The sequence below is a fragment of the Agrilus planipennis genome, unplaced genomic scaffold (genome assembly GCF_000699045.2).
Source record: "Agrilus planipennis isolate EAB-ADULT unplaced genomic scaffold, Apla_2.0 scaffold171, whole genome shotgun sequence".
In the NCBI taxonomy this organism is placed as follows: domain Eukaryota; kingdom Metazoa; phylum Arthropoda; class Insecta; order Coleoptera; family Buprestidae; genus Agrilus; species Agrilus planipennis.
The window spans coordinates 562,021-579,975 of NW_020438994.1; positions in this window are offsets into that span (position 1 = coordinate 562,021).

Below are 17,955 nucleotides of genomic sequence, written 5' to 3' on the forward strand. Positions count from 1 at the left end.
AAGAATCATGCAATGGAAATAAGAAAACTGAAAAAAAAACAAGAAAAACACGAAATAAGTGAAGATATTAAAAAGTAATTAAAAAGATGAAAAAGAAAGCAGCAGGAGAAGACAAAATACCAAATGAAGCATGGATTTACGGAGAGGATGAGATTATAGAGGATCTACATGAGATAATAAGTGATATATGGAAAGGAAAAACTACCAGAAAAATGGAGGACGGGCATTGTGACACCAATATACAGAAAAGGAAACAAAGACAAGGTAAAAATTATATAGGAATCACACTTATGGACATTGTATATAAAATATACGCGGAGTTACTAAAAAATCGGCTCTAGACAGAAATGGAAGAGAAGAATCTCATGGATGATACACAAATAGGATTCAAACAAGGGAGGATACTATTAAAGAAAAAGGAATAACATTACACCAATTGATGTGTAACAGAAAGAGATGCAGAGAAACAGAGTTTGAGCATGTTAATAGTTTTAAAGAAATTTCAACATTCTCAGGAATTTAGGAAAGCAAATATACTTTTTTAAATATATAATTTCCAATCAGCTGTTCTTTAGTGTACCTAAGCAGTCTCTAACCGCTGAACCGCTTACATTATTCTCTTTTCACTTTGTCTGCACTATTCATGAAGCATTTCCTAAGGGGCGTGTTCAAAATGTAGCAAATGACTACAGTCCGAAGTGGAAACAAGAAAAAAGATATGTCCATTCCTACAGATAATTTATTGCGGACTATGCTAATTTTGATCGTCCCAAACATACTTTACTAACCACGATACAGTTTTCTTTTCCAATTTATTTAATAGCATAAAGGTTCGTAAAAACTTGTTGGAAAAAATAGGCTACTCGAAGTACTAATTCCAAGCAGACGAAATAAATAAATACATGAATAAAAAATAAAAAAATAAACTAATATATAAATAAGTAAATGTCAGCCCCAAACCAATGCCCTGAGACGAAACCAATGCCCTCGGCCCAAAACAAATCGCGGGCGAAGCCGCGGGCAAAGATACTAGTCTATTAATATATTTTATTGAGACCAATACAATCCAATTCTGCCCGTGATAGTCGTGGCCAAATTCCGTCCGCACTCCACCGTACCCTTGCCTTAGTTTCATAAATATTGCTGTATTGTATTGAACCTTGGATCACTTTGGCAAATGTTGGAGCAATAATAATATTCAGCAAATAGTTATTCACTTCTCTTCTGCCTCCTCATCATTCTCACCCCAATTACCACCCACATATTCCCAAAATCACTAAAAGGAGGCTGAAGAGGGCTTTCCGGCGTAGTCTGTAGGAACTTCCCCTCTAACTAGCTTTAGTAATTGGTAGGAATGAAACACCTAAAATATTTTTAATGTTATTTGGCCTGTGAATAGAATGGTCGGCTAGTATATTAGTGGCCGATGTTCTATTCGTGCCAGATTAGGTACCTTTTTTATTTGTCAATTTTTACTAATTTCCTTTTTTGATTGATATCCTTAGAATTTCATACTCAACATCCTAACTCATAGTACCACGGGTGTCTTAAGATAAAGTACCGCAACGCGATGTAGCACAACAGCCTATTATTAATGTAGATACCCTGTCTTATACCCAGAGGCGGATTAAATGTCGAGAGCGCTCTAGGCTAGCACCTAATAGGCGCCCCTCTGGCGGTCATATATTTTACAAAATACTTTTTTTTTTATTAGGTACTTCCTTATTTTCTGTTTTTTTAGGTTTAAAAACTTCCGCGTGCGCCCCTTTTTAACCTTGCGCCCCTAGGCATATGCCTACATTGCCTTATGGATAATCTGTCACTGCTTAGGTATACCGCATGTACCGCATACTCATATTCTAAGACGTTACTATTAAACTATGATTATGAAATAATGGTGAAGATGCGAAACCGAAAGAGTTAGTTCTTTTAAAAAAGTAGAAACCAATCAATACTTATTACTTGCTGATTTCCGTTTATTATTTTTAAGTAAAAATGAAACTTTTGTTGAAATTAAGTAACTTCTAGAATGTGTGTTCGCATCATTTTTGTAAAGACATAGGTACTACTGAACATTACCATCTTGTAACTGATATTGTTCTTTAGGTTCACCAATGAAACATTTGTTCATTAACAGTGGCTGAGGTGCATAATTGCCTAATGCTTTTTTGAATTACTTTTTCCAAGCACACGGTTTGTCTGTGCATGATAATTTTTCTGCCTCACGAATATCATTTCTCTAAAAAAAATGTCATCACAGTTAATATATACTGATTACTACAATAATTGAATTACTAATGACTAGAAAACTTACGATAAGTATATGAATATTGTAAGGTCATATTATAACAATGTTACACTGATATGTTTACGTAGCCCAGCTTTACATGAACATGTAACCGACAAAAGTTTCATCTTTTAGTTTAATTATAGCATTAATTTCGTGAGGGTTTTTTTTTTAAACTGAGATGTTTTGAGGTAATATGTCTAACTAACCCTATTTCCCCGCTCATTTTCAGGTATCATTTTTATCACATTTTATGATGAGACCAGCTTGCAGAATCCGTTCACCTTCAACAAAGTTCCTTCGTTTAGAATTTATACCAGCCCATTCACAAATTGCACTTATACTTATCATTAATTATCAGTTTAAAAAACACCATTACACAAAACTATTTCGTGTTTAAAACTATCCCTTAAGTTGGCCATAGTTTTTAGAACCCTCCCATTTGATGGATCCCAATACCTTTCGAATTTTCTTTTTAGTCCAGGCGGTATCTGCTTGTAAACACCTTTCTTTGGACGAAAAAGGTAGTATACTAGACTTTGTTAGGATGACATTGGTGACCCCGACGTAATTTGAACACGCAACCTTCTGATTTGGAGAAATAAGCTACAGCACCATCTTATGGACCACAAATTATCCAGGCCTCATACCGGGAAGATCGGAGTTAGGCCAACCAAATGAGTCAACATGCGGACTTCAGCCGCCACTGCGCCAGCATCCGTGGACCGCTTGGCAGTCAAACTGCCACCCCTTGTTCCGTCAGACCCGTGTTATGGTTCTGTGTAGCAAGTCGCAGCTTTGATGCCTCTGCGATTACTTCGGAAGCTACCAAATTTGGGTATGTACTTGGTAATCTTCTTCCCTGATATACCGCAGAAGTACATGACATCATTGTTAACTCTCCGAAAGAGGAACCATACAGCACAATCCAGGAAGTACTCATTCGGTAACTCCACCAAGCAACTACTTAAACAGGAATCACTCGACGACCGCAAACCCTCTCAGTTCCTACGTGGTTAGGCGGTACTACTATTACCAACAGCCTTCTACGAACTCCCAACCCACATCCAGCCGATCCTTACTGCCATGAAAGACAAGGACCTGCATGACGTTGCAGAAATTGCCGATAATGGTCCCACAATACAGAATCTGGTAGAAATGGTCAACTCCCTCAAAACGGACCTCAACGACATGAGACAACGGATGTCAAGACCCTCGCGATCACGGTCTATTATTATCAGATGAGTTTTATCCGGCCCACACAACGTTGCCTTTTCGTTATGGACAAAATTACACCCGTTCAGTTTCTGGTCGACACAGGTGCTGATATCTGCGTATATCCCAAGTCTGTAATACTTGGGCCACGTCAGAAATCATCATTCACGCTACAAGCAGCAAATGGCACAATCATTTCAATCTACGGCTTCATCAACTTGTCCCTCAACTTAAGCCCACGTAGAAATTTTTCATGGCGATTTATACTTGCGGATGTCAACAAACCAATAATTGGCTCCGAGTTCTTGGCCCGCTATTAATTGCTCGTAGATGAAGGAAACCAACATCTCCTGGATCACCACCCCTAGTAACGTGACTGGTTGCAGCCAACCCTCAATAACAATCATCACGGGTAACAAATCCCCCACATCCAGATACTACGACCTACTCAAGCAATTTTCGTCGCTGCTGCGCCCTAACGGTTACTTCATGCACCCCAAGTATACAGCAAGACATTACATGAACACTACCCCTGGTCCTCCCGTAGCTTGCAGACCACGACGTCTAGCTCCGGACCGATTTGCAGAAGTCAAAGGAGAGTTCGAAACTCTGGTATAACTCGCCCTTCTTCCAGTTCCTACACATGGTCGCGAAGAAAGATGATGAATGGCGACCTTGCGGAAATTATCGCTTACACAATGCAAGAACTATTCCTGACAGATACCCTGTCCGAAACAATATTCTCCACAATTGACCTGGTTCTAGTATACAATCAAATCCCTGTTGCTGACGAAGACATTCCGAAGACGGCAATAACAACTCTATTCGGATTAAACTTTCCAATGCGGAGACCCACTACAGTGTTTTCAACCGAGAACATCTTGCATTTTATCGTGCATTTCCTAGAGACTCGTGACTTCATTATTTTCACGGATCGCAAATCTCTTACATTTTCCTTCCGTCAGAACCCTGACAAATGCTCCCCGAGACAGTTACGTCATTTAAATTTCGTCAGCCAATTTTCAACAAACATACAACATATTTCGGGAAAGGACAACATCGTAGCAGACACTCTTTCATGTATTTCAGAAGTATCAAATTCCATCGATTACGAAGTCCTTGCAACTCAACAAGAGTCCGATAAAGAACTTCAAACATATATCAGTTCTAACAAGTCCCTAGTATTAAAACGTATCTATATACCGGATACAAACAAAGCTATCTTCTGTGACATCTCAGCAGGAACTCATCATTTCGCTTCGTCATTTTCAACCACGTATATTTCTTAACACACCCTGGTATTCATGCATATATTAAGTTATTCATCTGGCCATCTGCAAACAGTGATTGCGCCAAATCAGCACGCGCATGCATTCCGTGTCAAAAATCAAAAATTTCTCGGCACGTTTCTCGGAATCTTCAACATGCCTTCAGACAGATTCGAACATGTACACTTAGACATAATGGTGATTCCATACTCTGAAGGATACTGCTACTGCCTCACATGAGTAAATCGATTCACACGTTGGCGAAGCAATCCCCAAACGAGATTTTTTGAATTTTTTTCACTATTTATTTAATAAAAAGTTACACTCACGGTTTTACTTGTCCGCATAGTTAAACTATCTTTTCTTATGATTTTTAGAAGTGATTCCAGCAAGAATCTACCATACTATCCTTTTCATCAAATCCAAAACAGGTACCGCCTGGAATATTATTTTTATTTTTTTAAATAAATCAATGCAACGACAACTGAAAATACTGTCTAAGTCTAACTGACTTCTTTTTGACTCAGACTTTTATTTTATGGTAAGCAGACTAGGCAAAATAATTACTCTCAACATATTCACGAAGTTTTCCTGTCATTCAAGGAGTGTGTTCTAGAGATCATTTTAAGCAAAAAAGTTTATATTATAATGGGTCCAATTCTCAAAAATAAACGAGTTATAACGAATTATAAATTTTATGTTCATGGAGTTTATGAAGCTCAATTTACCAGAGACGGCGTATATAATTCGCACAACTCGCACTTTTGCTTTGATCTGAATCTAAATGGTATCGTTGACAGCAATTTTCAGCACCGAATAATCGACAATCATTTGATTGAACCATTTATTTTTGAGAGCCGCGTTATTTCGGAAGTCTACCTGAATTTCTTAGAGGAAGAACTGCCACATGCTATGGAATATGTACCCTTCTAGTAGGATGGTGCACTTCTGCACTCTTCGCGGTTAGTGACCACCTATCTTAACTACCACTACCTCATTATGAAATTGATTGCAATTGTGCTTGATGTTGTTATTATGTTTGTAATTAACTGTTTTGTAAATTAAATTGAGTTTAAATATTTTTAAAAATAAAAACGTAAAATTTATAATTCGTCATAACTCGCTTATTCTTAAAAATTAAACCCTTTTTAATACGAACTCTTTTACTTCAAATGACCTCTAGAACACACACTTTCAGTGGCGAGAAAACTTCGTAAAGCACCCTGTATGTGCATTAGAAAAAGTGGATAAGCCAACGGACTGGTGTACAGGTTTAGCTATAACATCTAAACCAAATAAAAACATTAGAATATGCCTGGATTTGACTGAAATAAACAAATTTGAACTCCACCCTATACTTTCAGTTGAGTATATATACTCTTTTAGTCAACTAGAGGTGTCAAAGTGTTTACTAAGCTTGACACTAACTAGGACTTGGGAGAAAGAATTGTCGTATTGACGACACAATGGTATTCTGTCGAGACAGGTCCGAACACGATTCTAATTTGAAAGTTGCACTGGCATTGTTAAGTCCTAAGTTTTTCTCTTTTTTTTTGTACATAAAATATTTTCAATTTAAATTCATATTTGTAATTTTAAATATGTAAGTCTCAGTTTTATTGATAGATAGAAGTTCAAGTAAATGTTTTAAATAAAACAGTGAATTTTTATTCTTCAACGAAATCACAATCCAAATAACTAGTTGCATAATATTAATTTGGCGTACAACGTACAACGTTTGCACATTTTTTATTTGGTCCTTCGAGCCGGATCGGTGGTTTTTTACATCGGGAAAAGTGAAATATTACGAAGCAGCCNTTTAAGTTTAAGTATATGCTATAATATTGTATTGAGAAGTAACAAAAACGTTAACTTTATATAATGTTTATAACGACAACATTAACTTGTAAACAAATAAGAAGTAAATATTAAACCAAACTTTACTGTATTTAATTTAGTATTATTGATAGAATAGAAGTTCAAGTAAATGTTTTAAATAAAAAAGTGAATTTTTATTCTTCAACGAAATCACAATCCAAATAACTAGTTGCATAATATTAATTTGGCGTACAACGTACAACGTTTGCACATTTTTTATTTGGTCCTTCGAGCCGGATCGGTGGTTTTTTACATCGGGAAAAGTGAAATATTACGAAGCAGCCGTTTTGGACATCAGTAGCAGCCAGCGGAACAGCAAATTTCCTATCTTTCATCGTCTGAATATCGTATACCTTGTACAACTTTAATCAACGGATCAGAGGTCCTATTCCATTACCAAAATTCGTCCACTTTCAACAAGGAACTTCAAGTAAGTACTTTGATTCGCTATGCTTTTTCTATTTTTGTTTCCTTGCAAGCCTCTGTTTCTACTTTATTTTATACGTTACATACTATTTAACAATGACATCCGAATCACTTAAAGTTCATATCAAACAATATGGTGTTAAAAAGGGACAAATCACTCGCATTCATACATACATACATTCTCATGAAAGCTTACATTGTTTTTGTGTCAGAAAACCGTAAAGATAGACTAGAAGAAGTATATAAAGAGTGGTGTGAAATTCAAAATTAAATAGAATGTTTAGACGAAGTCATAGATTGTTGGGTTTTTTATTTTAGGTATCACACAGACTAATAAACCGTAACAGTTAAAAGATTTTAATTATATAACGTAAAACACAAAGAACATACAAAACGTAAACGAAACGTCATTTCTTACAATCATAGATAGTAGAACATGTCCAATAATACCATAGACATAACGAACTGTTCGCCATCTAGTCCATACAAAAGTAAATTAACTATTATATTCAAATTTACATTTAACATAGATCACGAAAACGAGAGAGAGCATACAAAACGTAAAAAAACGTAATTTCTTACAATCATAGTGTCTTTAGTNTTCATTATTTAAACCTTACTGAGCGAGATTGTACAGTTGCAAATATTCCTGAAACTCCTAGTCAAAATGCTTCTTCATCGCAATCCACCCTTCCAAAAATAAACATTAAACAGTTTAATGGTGATTTCATTGAGTGGCATAGTTTTTACGATACATTTAAATCATTGATCCATGATAGTGATTCAATCTCGCTTAATGCATTTAAAGATAATTATTTGATTGCATGGAACCTTCTTAAAAAAGGGTTTAACAATCGGCGAAAAATAATTTGCAGTCATCTTCGCGCTCTTTTTGAATTGCCTGAAATTTCTAAGGACCCTTCTTACGCTACACTACGATCATTATCAGAAAAGGCTGAAATGTACGTTAATGCACTAAAGACTCTAGAATAACCAGTTGAATGGCATGAGATGTTAATATATATTGTTTCGGCTAAATTAGATAAACAAACGCGTACATTATGAGAACGTTCTATTGAAGAAGATCAGAGACCAGCATTTTTAAGTTTTTTTATATTTTTTAAACAAAATTTCTCGTGATACAGAGCCGGTCCCCTTATTCAAGAAATTAAATGAAAACGTAAATTGTAAGCAATCCCCATCAAACAAGTATAGTTATCAGCATCACAGTAACAAACGAAACATGCATTCATACCACACGACTCAAGTAAATAATTCTTGCGTAATTTGTTCTAAAAATCACAATATATATAACTGTGACATATTCTTAAATTAAATACTTAAGAGAGAATAGAATCAGCTGAAAGATCAAATCTTTGCATAAACTGCTTAAAACCAGGTCACAAAACAATACAAACATTTCAATTAAAAAAAGTGTTACAAATGGCACAGTTTTATCTCCATTCTTCGCGGTAAGATGTTTAAAACAATTAGCCGACGATGATGGTAAAAATTTTCCTTTGACAGCTGAAGTACTCAAAAACGATTTTTATGTAGTTCATCTACTCATTATTAGAACACGCACGAAAGCTCAGGGACGAACTAATAAAACTATGTGTGAAAATAGGCATCGAACAACACAGCCTTAATGGAAAACATAGATCACATTTCACAAGAAACTCAATTTTTATTCGATTCGTCCTCCAATAAAAAAACCTTAAGTGTATACTGGAATCAGGTCAATGACAATATTACATTTTCTATATCATTTAATTCTTCCAATGAAACCAACATTACGAAACGTACAATATTATCGCAAGTCTCACAACTTTTTGATCCTTTAGGTTTGCTAGGACTAGTCATAATTTTAGCAATAATAATAATACAACAGCTGTGGAAACACAAATTAGATTGGGACGAGTCAGTTCCACAGTCAATATACACGATGTGGCAAAAATATAAAGGAGAATTATTATATAATATCAAATTACATTGTTTCTGGGATGCAAGCCAAAAGGCCTACGGTGCTTGTATCTATACTAGATGTGTGGATGAATCAGGTAACATAAGCACACAATTAATATGTGCCAAATCTAGAGTAACCGGATTGAAAACAATATCTTTGCCCCAATTAGAATTATGTGCAGCAGTACTTCTGATAAGACTTTATAAACAAACAATTTCGGCCTTAAAAACTAAATTTGATACTGTAAAATTCTGTTCAGACTCAATGATAGTATTGCACTGGATAAATACCGCACCAAATTAAAACCTTTGACTGGTCACATGTCAGATAATCCTGCTGTTTGTATTTCACGCGGACAACAACCATCAAACTTTATTTATAATAAAATCTGGCTTCACGGGCCTTCTTGGCTTTTAAAAAATGAAAAATGTTGGCCACAGAGTGCAATTGAACCGAATTTATTTATTCCCTAGCAGAAAACTGTGGTTATGCTCTTGGCCCATTCTAACCATGTTAATTTACTAAAAAGATTCTCTTCATTTAGTAAACTTCAAAGAACGTTCGCATATGTATTACGTTTCATTTCAAATTTACGTCAGCAAAATACATGTACAGGCCCACTGTCGTTGTTAGAACTTTATGCCTCCCATACGCGTTTAATGTGCCTAATTCAAATAGAAACATTTTCTAAAGAAATTAAAAATTTTCAATCAGGATCTCCGGTAAACAAAAGAATTAAAATCGCTTCTCTCAATCCATTCATAGATGACCGAGGCATTTTACGGGTAGATGGAAGACTAAGACATTCCAACTTAAAATTTTCTAAAAAACATCCGATTTTACTTCCACGTTCTCACGACGTAACTCGTTTGATAATTCAAAGAGAACATAAATGGCAAATGCATGCAGGTGTACAATGCACTTTAAATGCGGTTAAGCAGAGTTATTGGCCTGTTGATAGCAAAAATACTACGCAGCATATAATTCGCAAATGTATTAGATGTTTTAAGGTAAATCCATCGTCAAATTCTAACGATTATGTGATGACTGATCTACCAAAAAGTAGAGCTATTGCTTGGAAACCACTCGAAAATATTGGTATTGACTATTGCGGACCGTTTTTTATGAAAGAAAAATAATTCAGAAATACTAAACGCATAAAGGTCTACGTTGCAATCTTTGTTTGCTGTCTGGAATAATATTCAGCAGTTTACCTGTTTATAGATAAAATTGCATGGCAACATTAAGTAATACACATTCAGATTTCAAGTCTCTAAGTTTTATTTTAGACGTTGAAATTTATAGGGTTGTTCGGAAAGTCATTTCGTTTTTTTTTTGTGGAAATGAAAGACAGTTTTCGTATAATAAACAAATACTTTATTAAATTATATATTGACCGTTCTGGTCCAACACCTTTTGCCATCTTTCTGGTAGTAGCATAATTCCACGCTCATAAAATTTTTGGTCTTTGCTGGCAAAAAACTGATCGAGGAGGTTTTTGACCTCCTCATTTGAGGTGAAGGTTTTACCGTCTAAAAAATTTTGGAGTGACCGGAACAAATAATAATCCGATGGTGCCAGGTCTGGAGAATATGGTGGGTGTAGCATTGTATCCCATTCAAGCTGTAAAAGCTTTTGGCGAGTGACCAAACTTGTGTGAGGTCTCGCGTTGTCTTGGTGAAACACTACACCTTTCCTGTTGATTAGTTCTGACCTTTTCTGTTGAAGTGCATCATTCAGTTTGTCCAGCTGATGACAGTAGACTTCCGAATTAATCGTTGTGTTATCCGGTAAAAGCTAAAAAAAAACGATTCCTTTAAAATCCCACCAAACAGACAGCATCACCTTTTTTTGGTGAATATCGGCTTTGGAAATGGTTTGAGCCGGTTCATCTTTTTTGCTCCATGACCTCTTGCGTTTGACGTTGTTGTATACAACCCATTTTTCGTCCCCAGTGATGATGCGCTTCAAAAACGGATCATTTTCGTGACGTTTGAGAAGCGAATCGCAGACGTCAATGCGGCGACACAGATTTCTCTCTGTGAGAACATGGGGAACCCATACATCGAGCTTCGAGGATAATCCCAGGCCTTTCAAGTGGTCATAAACTGTTGAATTTGATAAATTTAACCTCAATCCGATCTCACGTGTTGTTATTCGCCGGTTCACATCAACTAATGCCTTTATCGCGTCTTTATCAGCTTCAACCGGCCTTCCCGAACGTGGTGCATCTTCGACATCAAAATTGCCGGATCGAAATTTAGCGAACCAGTTCTGGCACTGGCGTACTGTCAACACACCTTCTCCATACACATCAGTCAATTTCTTTCTGGCTTGAACAGCATTTTTACCCTTTCTGTAGTAAAACAGTAAGATATGTCGAAAATGCTGCTTATTGCTCTCCATATTTAAAAGGGCACCAACCAAAAACTACTGCGTAGAATTAATTGGAATTTTTCACACACAAGCCTTGCTATATGAGCTCTCAAAGCATATAAAAATTATACGGCTTAAATGTGAAGTTGGGTCCAAAATAATAAAATTAAATGACTTTCCGAACAACCCGATAGTTTTATTTGCTGAAAATATATGATTTCGGTAAATATGTTGCAAATAAAAATATAAGAAAGTTAAATCTTAAAATTTACCGATAGAGTAGCTGGTCATCAAGCGAAGATGCCTCCACACATATTGCTAAATTAAGAAGTTTGTGGAATGAGCTGAATAATGGACTCAAAGCCAAGTCTACTATCAAAGCAGCTGGAAAAGAAGTTTTAAATGGTCTAGGGACGCGAAGTATTCAAGTCTTATCAACATCTGGTAATATCTGTCAACAATTAATGTTAAAAGATATATGGTTTGTTCCAGATGTGTCTAGAAATTTATTCTCAGTTATAGCAGCTCAAGATAGAAATCGAAACAGCGAGTTTAAATCAACAACAACAAAGTGTTGGTTAAAAGTTGATGGAAAACAGGTACTAACCGGACAACGTGAAGTAGATGGAACTTTGTATAAGGCAGCTATAAAATCGGTAACACCTGACCACAAAATAGAAGTAAATATCGCTGTTGCTGATGACTCACTGCTTCAGTTGTACCACGAGAGATGGGGACACCAAGACAAGCGTTACGTCAAAGAAATGATTGAAAAAGAGCTAGCTTGTTGTATTTAAAGGTAATTATACGAAGTTTCGCTATGGTTACATTGTAAAAGAAGAATCAGAAGTAAAAGTTACATTGGAAAATATGCTCGCACATATAAAAACATTGGGTCATACAGTAAAAGAATTTCTGAGTGACAATGGAGGAGAGTTTGACAATGTAGATATTAAAGAAATATTATCAGCTAATGGTATCATACAGAGAGTAACAGCTCCATACACTCCCCAGCAGAATGGTGGAAGCGAACGTGAAAATCGTACTATAGTCGAAATGGTAAGAACATTAAAATATTCAAATCCTGAAGCAAATTTTCCCAGTGCAATGTGGGCTGAACTAGTCACTAGTGCAATATATATCTTAAACCGAACTGGAAAATCATATGTGAAAAGTATCACTCCATACGAACTATGGATGGGTAAGAAACCTAGAATAGAACATCTAAGAATCGTTGGGTCTGTTTGTTTTACGCATATTCCAAGTCAAAAACGAAAGAAAATGGATAAGAAAGCTATCAAAGGATATCTCGTAGGATATGATGCTGATGAACGCTATAGAATTTGGCTAGAAGAGAAGCACAAAGTTATCTTGTCAAGAGATGTAGAGTTTTTAGAAAAACCACGTGATTGTCATGAAGCTGTGAAATTTCCTTTAGTCGATTTTGAAATGATGAAACAAAAATACTCAACAAACGAAATAAATGAAGACAACGATACTACAGAATATGATGAAGAAAGTGATTCACAAGAAAATGAAGATGATTGTCAAGAAGATGAAGAAGAGAAAATAAAGTCATCATCAAGTCGATCTCTACGAGTTTTGAAGAAACCAACTCACCTTAGAGATTATTTTCTACTAGCAGAAAACTGGGTTAACATCGTTGATAATCCAGAAACCTACAGTGAAGTCATGAGTAGTAAGAAATGTGAAGAGTGGAAGAAAGCTATAGAAAATGAGATGACGTCTTTGAAAGAAAATCAAACATGGGAAATAGTTAATGGGTCTTTCGTGTTAAAACAAAACCAAACGGAGAGATAGAAAGTTAGAAAGCGCGGCTCGTTGTAAAGGGTTTTGCTCAAAGGCACGGCATCGATTACACTCAAACATTTAGTCCAGTAGCAAAGTTAGAAACTGTATGCTCAATTCTGAGTATTACTGCAAATGAAGGGTTATTCCTAAGACAATTTGACGTCTCTACAGCATTTCTGTATGGGGAACTGGAAGAAGTAATCTATATCGATCAATCCGAAGGCTCTAATGACGGTACAAATAAGGTTTGCAAACTAAAAAGAAGCTTGTATGGCTTAAAGCAGGCGCCAAGATGTTGGAATAAACGTTTTGGAGGTTTTCTATTGAAGTTGGGATTCAAGTCTAGCGAAGCAAATCCATGCTTGTATATTCGAAAAATTAAAGATGGAAAATTAATTCTGGCAATATATGTCGACGATGGACTGCTTGCAGCACTTCTTCAAGAGTTTGAAACGGAATTCAAGATCACTACACAACCAGCAAGCTATTTTCTAGGACTGGAAATTGAACAACAAACTGATAAAAGCATCAAGATCAGTCAGTCAAGTTACGCCAAGAAAGTGCTTGAGAGATTCAATTTTTCTGAGTGTAAACCTATCTCAACACCAATATTAAAAACCCCGAAACTTCAGAACAAGGGAAAGATGGCGTGAAAAATAACAATGTCCCTTATAGACAAGCTGTTGGTGCTCTAATGTACTTAATGCTCGGCTCTAGACCAGATCTGGCTTACAGTATAGGATTTATTTCAATATCATTGGCAAATCCATCACAAGAAGATATAACAAGAGTGCAGAGAGTGTTTCGGCACATTGCAGGAACCATTAACTTAGGTATCGTTTATTCTTCATGTGCAAATAAAGGTACAATGCAATGTTACAGTGATGCTGATTTCGGGGGATGTACACGAACTGGTCGATCAACCTCAGACGTAGTTATAAGTTATGCTGGAGGAGCAATATCATGGCTAAGTCAGAGACAAGCAATGATTGCTACATCCTCAACAGAAGCTGAAATTGTGGTTGCCAACGAAGCAGTAAAGGAAATCATATGGTTGTCACGACTGTATGAAGGAATCATAAAATTGAAAAAAGTTCCAATTCTTCAAGTCGATAATTCTGCCGCAGTAAGATTGGCACAAAAATCCTGAATTTCATCGACGCACAAAGCATTTTGCAATCAAGCATTTCTTCATCAGGGAAAAGATTGATGAGGGAAAATTAGACATTCAGTTAATTCCTACTGAACATCAACTAGCAGATATGATGACAAAAGCACTACAAAAAACTCGTCTTCAAATTTTGTCAAACAAATTAGGATTACAATAAAATATCTGGTTGACTGATAGATTAATTTTTAACAATTAACTAAGGAAAGTGTTGAAAATATATGATTTCGGTAAATATAATGTTGCAAATAAAAATGTAAGAAAGTTAAATGTTAAAATTTACCGATAGAGGGCAGTGAAGATAGTTTAAGTTTAAGTATATGCTATAATATTGTATTGAGAAGTAACAAAAACGTTAACTTTATATAATGTTTATAACGACAACATTAACTTGTAAACAAATAAGAAGTAAATATTAAACCAAACTTTACTGTATTTAATTTAGTATTATTGATAGAATAGAAGTTCAAGTAAATGTTTTAAATAAAACAGTGAATTTTTATCACGATCCAAATAACTAGTTGCACAATATTAATTTGGCGTGCAACTTACAACGTTTGTACAGCCATCTTATAGTTTCTGATTACTATTCAAGGTATCAAAAAATTATAAAATTAGAAAGACTAACATGCTAAATCCATTTTAGTATGACGTGGTATTCCAGAAATTATGCAGGTAATGCAACCCTTTAAAATGTTGGTGAAAGGTTATGGATTTCAATTAGGTCAACTAAAGTGAAATTCCTGATCTGGTGACGACCTCTGCGTGTTTCCGTGTGCACTAGTTTCGGAACCAAGAGAGAAGTTCAGCTACGAGCATATGGGACAATTCTGTTAACTCTGGACCTAGGACTCCGACCACAGTTCACGTAGCGATTTGTCGTGGCTGGCGTCTCGAAGCTAATCATTGTCTGTTAGATTCAACCACTCATCTCACCTCCCAAGGGAAGTTGATTGAGTGCCAGGTGCCAGTCACAGTCCATAAAGATTGTTTCTGGCCTGTCATTATTCCACGACCTGCTACAACAATTATAGACTTGGTACGTACGTTCAACCAAATTTCCGTCGCTGAAAAAGATATCCCTAAGGCAGCCATCATGACATCCTTCAGCCTAATCGAATTCACTCACATGAGGTTTCACTTACGCAATGTGACGCAAACCTTTCAGCATTTCATTGACGAGGTTCTGCAAGACCTGGAATTTTGTTACGTCTACATAGACGACATTCTCGTTGCGTCTGGAACATTGGAGGAACATCTGGACCACCTGCGGACATTATTCGGGAGACTTCTGCAATATTTAGCGATTATCAATCCGTGCAAATTTGTATTTCATCAAGTTAAGTTTTTTGGCTACTTTGTTTCCGGTACCGGTACATATTCGCTGCCTAAAAAATAGATGTAATTCGATCTTTATCGCTTCTGCAAACCGTTGAGTAGCTACGCCAATTTCTAGGCATGGTTAACTTCAACCGCAGATTCGTCACAAAATTCAACGATCTCTTACATGAAAATGTAAAGGGAAATCCACCCCATATCTTGGACACCGGAAACAATGTATTTATTTGAAACGTATAAAGGAGCTCTTTCGTAAGCTACACACCTAGCCCATCCCTCCTTGTCAATTTTGGCTGACGCCTCTAACTAGCGATTGGGAGGCATTCCTTATGTCGTTATGTCGCACTTTATGCATGTATGACGAAAAATTGTATATTTTTTGTAAATATTTAAAATTATTTCTTAAGCTTTCTTTAATATTCTTTTAAAATTATTTTCGTATCACTTCAAACATTATTTCAATGCTTTTCAACTTCTGATCTTGTGCATGCCTTTATTTTCTTTCAATCATTTTTACCAACCGTACCTACCTTACTAATAGCTGGTTTCTCCCTTAATTGCTTTTTCTTGAATTCTGTTCTGCCCTAACTTCTCAATTCTACGAATGGTTATAACTAGTATCATCGTTCTTACTCTCAATACCTTCCTTTCTAGAACATCTTGTTTACTAACAACCCTTTCATATAAATACCCCAAAATTTTCTTATCTAGATTCGGCTGAAGAGGACCTGAACCGATAGGTCCTATAACGGCCTGAGGTAGTGGGGTTTTAGTCGGTAGGTCCGAGGACACCTTCCTCGGGAATCCTACACTACCCGGTGGTACAGACTGAATATCTTTTGAAGACAGCCTACAGCCTCTACTACCACTCGTCACACCTGTAAGTTATTTCTGCTATTGTATACATTGTTTTTATTTTTATTTTGTTGTCTTTGTTATTATTACTTATTATCTTCTTTTCGTCGCCTTTTATTCATTTGTATATGTCATTCTTCTTGTGTCTTTTTGCTACTTGTGTTTCAATTTTTTTTTTGTAAAAATTTTTATTTGTTTGTATTTATTTAAATTGTTATTTGATTTGTTAGTGTTTTATTAGTTAGTATTTTTATTAATATTAGTATTAAAAGACGCTAAATACTTTTTCTGAATGAAAGTGTACTAAGTATTCTGTAACTAGCTGCGTGAATGAAAGTTTTAATTCGATTGGATAAGAAGACATTATTTTCCTTGAATACATTTCACAAATCGGTATATTTACAGGAAGCAATTGCCAAAAACTGTGGTGGTTGGGTCATTTCAAACAAAAGGTTTTTGGTTGAGACACCCTGTAGATATGTTTTTACATCGTACAAATTAACTGTAATCTAAATCTATCTTTTGTCTAAAAGTTTTGGATGGGAATGAACACAGTGACATGTTATTACCCATTTTAAACAGGTTTTTATTAGCTTGACCTGCCTGCATGAATTTTCACCTACTTCAAGACGTCCAGTTGATTTGAAAATTTGCACACCTATTAAAGACTGATGACAAGACAAAAATTTAACTATCCGCTCCCTGTGACCCCCTCTCCTAAGTGTGTTTTTATGCGTAGGAGCGAAACTTCGAAATGCGCCCATGATTGACTCCCCACCGCATAACCCCACTCCTCCCCAAATGTGTGTTCCACGATTGGGATAAAAATCGATATTTGACCTCGGCAGAGTATGACGATTGTGATTTTCAAAACAATTGTTGGGTTTTGCTATTGTATAAGATGACTGCCATGTGCAATCACTTCACTAAAATTAAACCGATTTAGATAAAAATTAATATCTGACTTCGATATGATGTACCGATTGCAATTTTCGAAAAATTTTGTGGGTTCGACTTACAGGACCTAAATATGATAATTGTATCCATATAAAATCCTCCCAATCCAATATATTGTCAGGATACGTGCTCAAAGGGAGAGTTCCATGTAGTAATGATGCATTGAATGAAATGTCTAGGTTACGAGAACACGAATAAAATAATTTTTGATTTACTGTAGAGTAATATACGAGGGTGGATTGATAAGTTTCCGGCCTGACCAAGAAAAACAAGGTTTTTAAAAATTTTTTTTTTTTATTTCTCAACATAATCTCCTCCAAGGCTGATACATTTCTCATAGCGGTGTTCCAGTCTATTAATGCCATCTCTATAGACTGATTCGTCAAGCTCCTCAAAATAACCATTTACA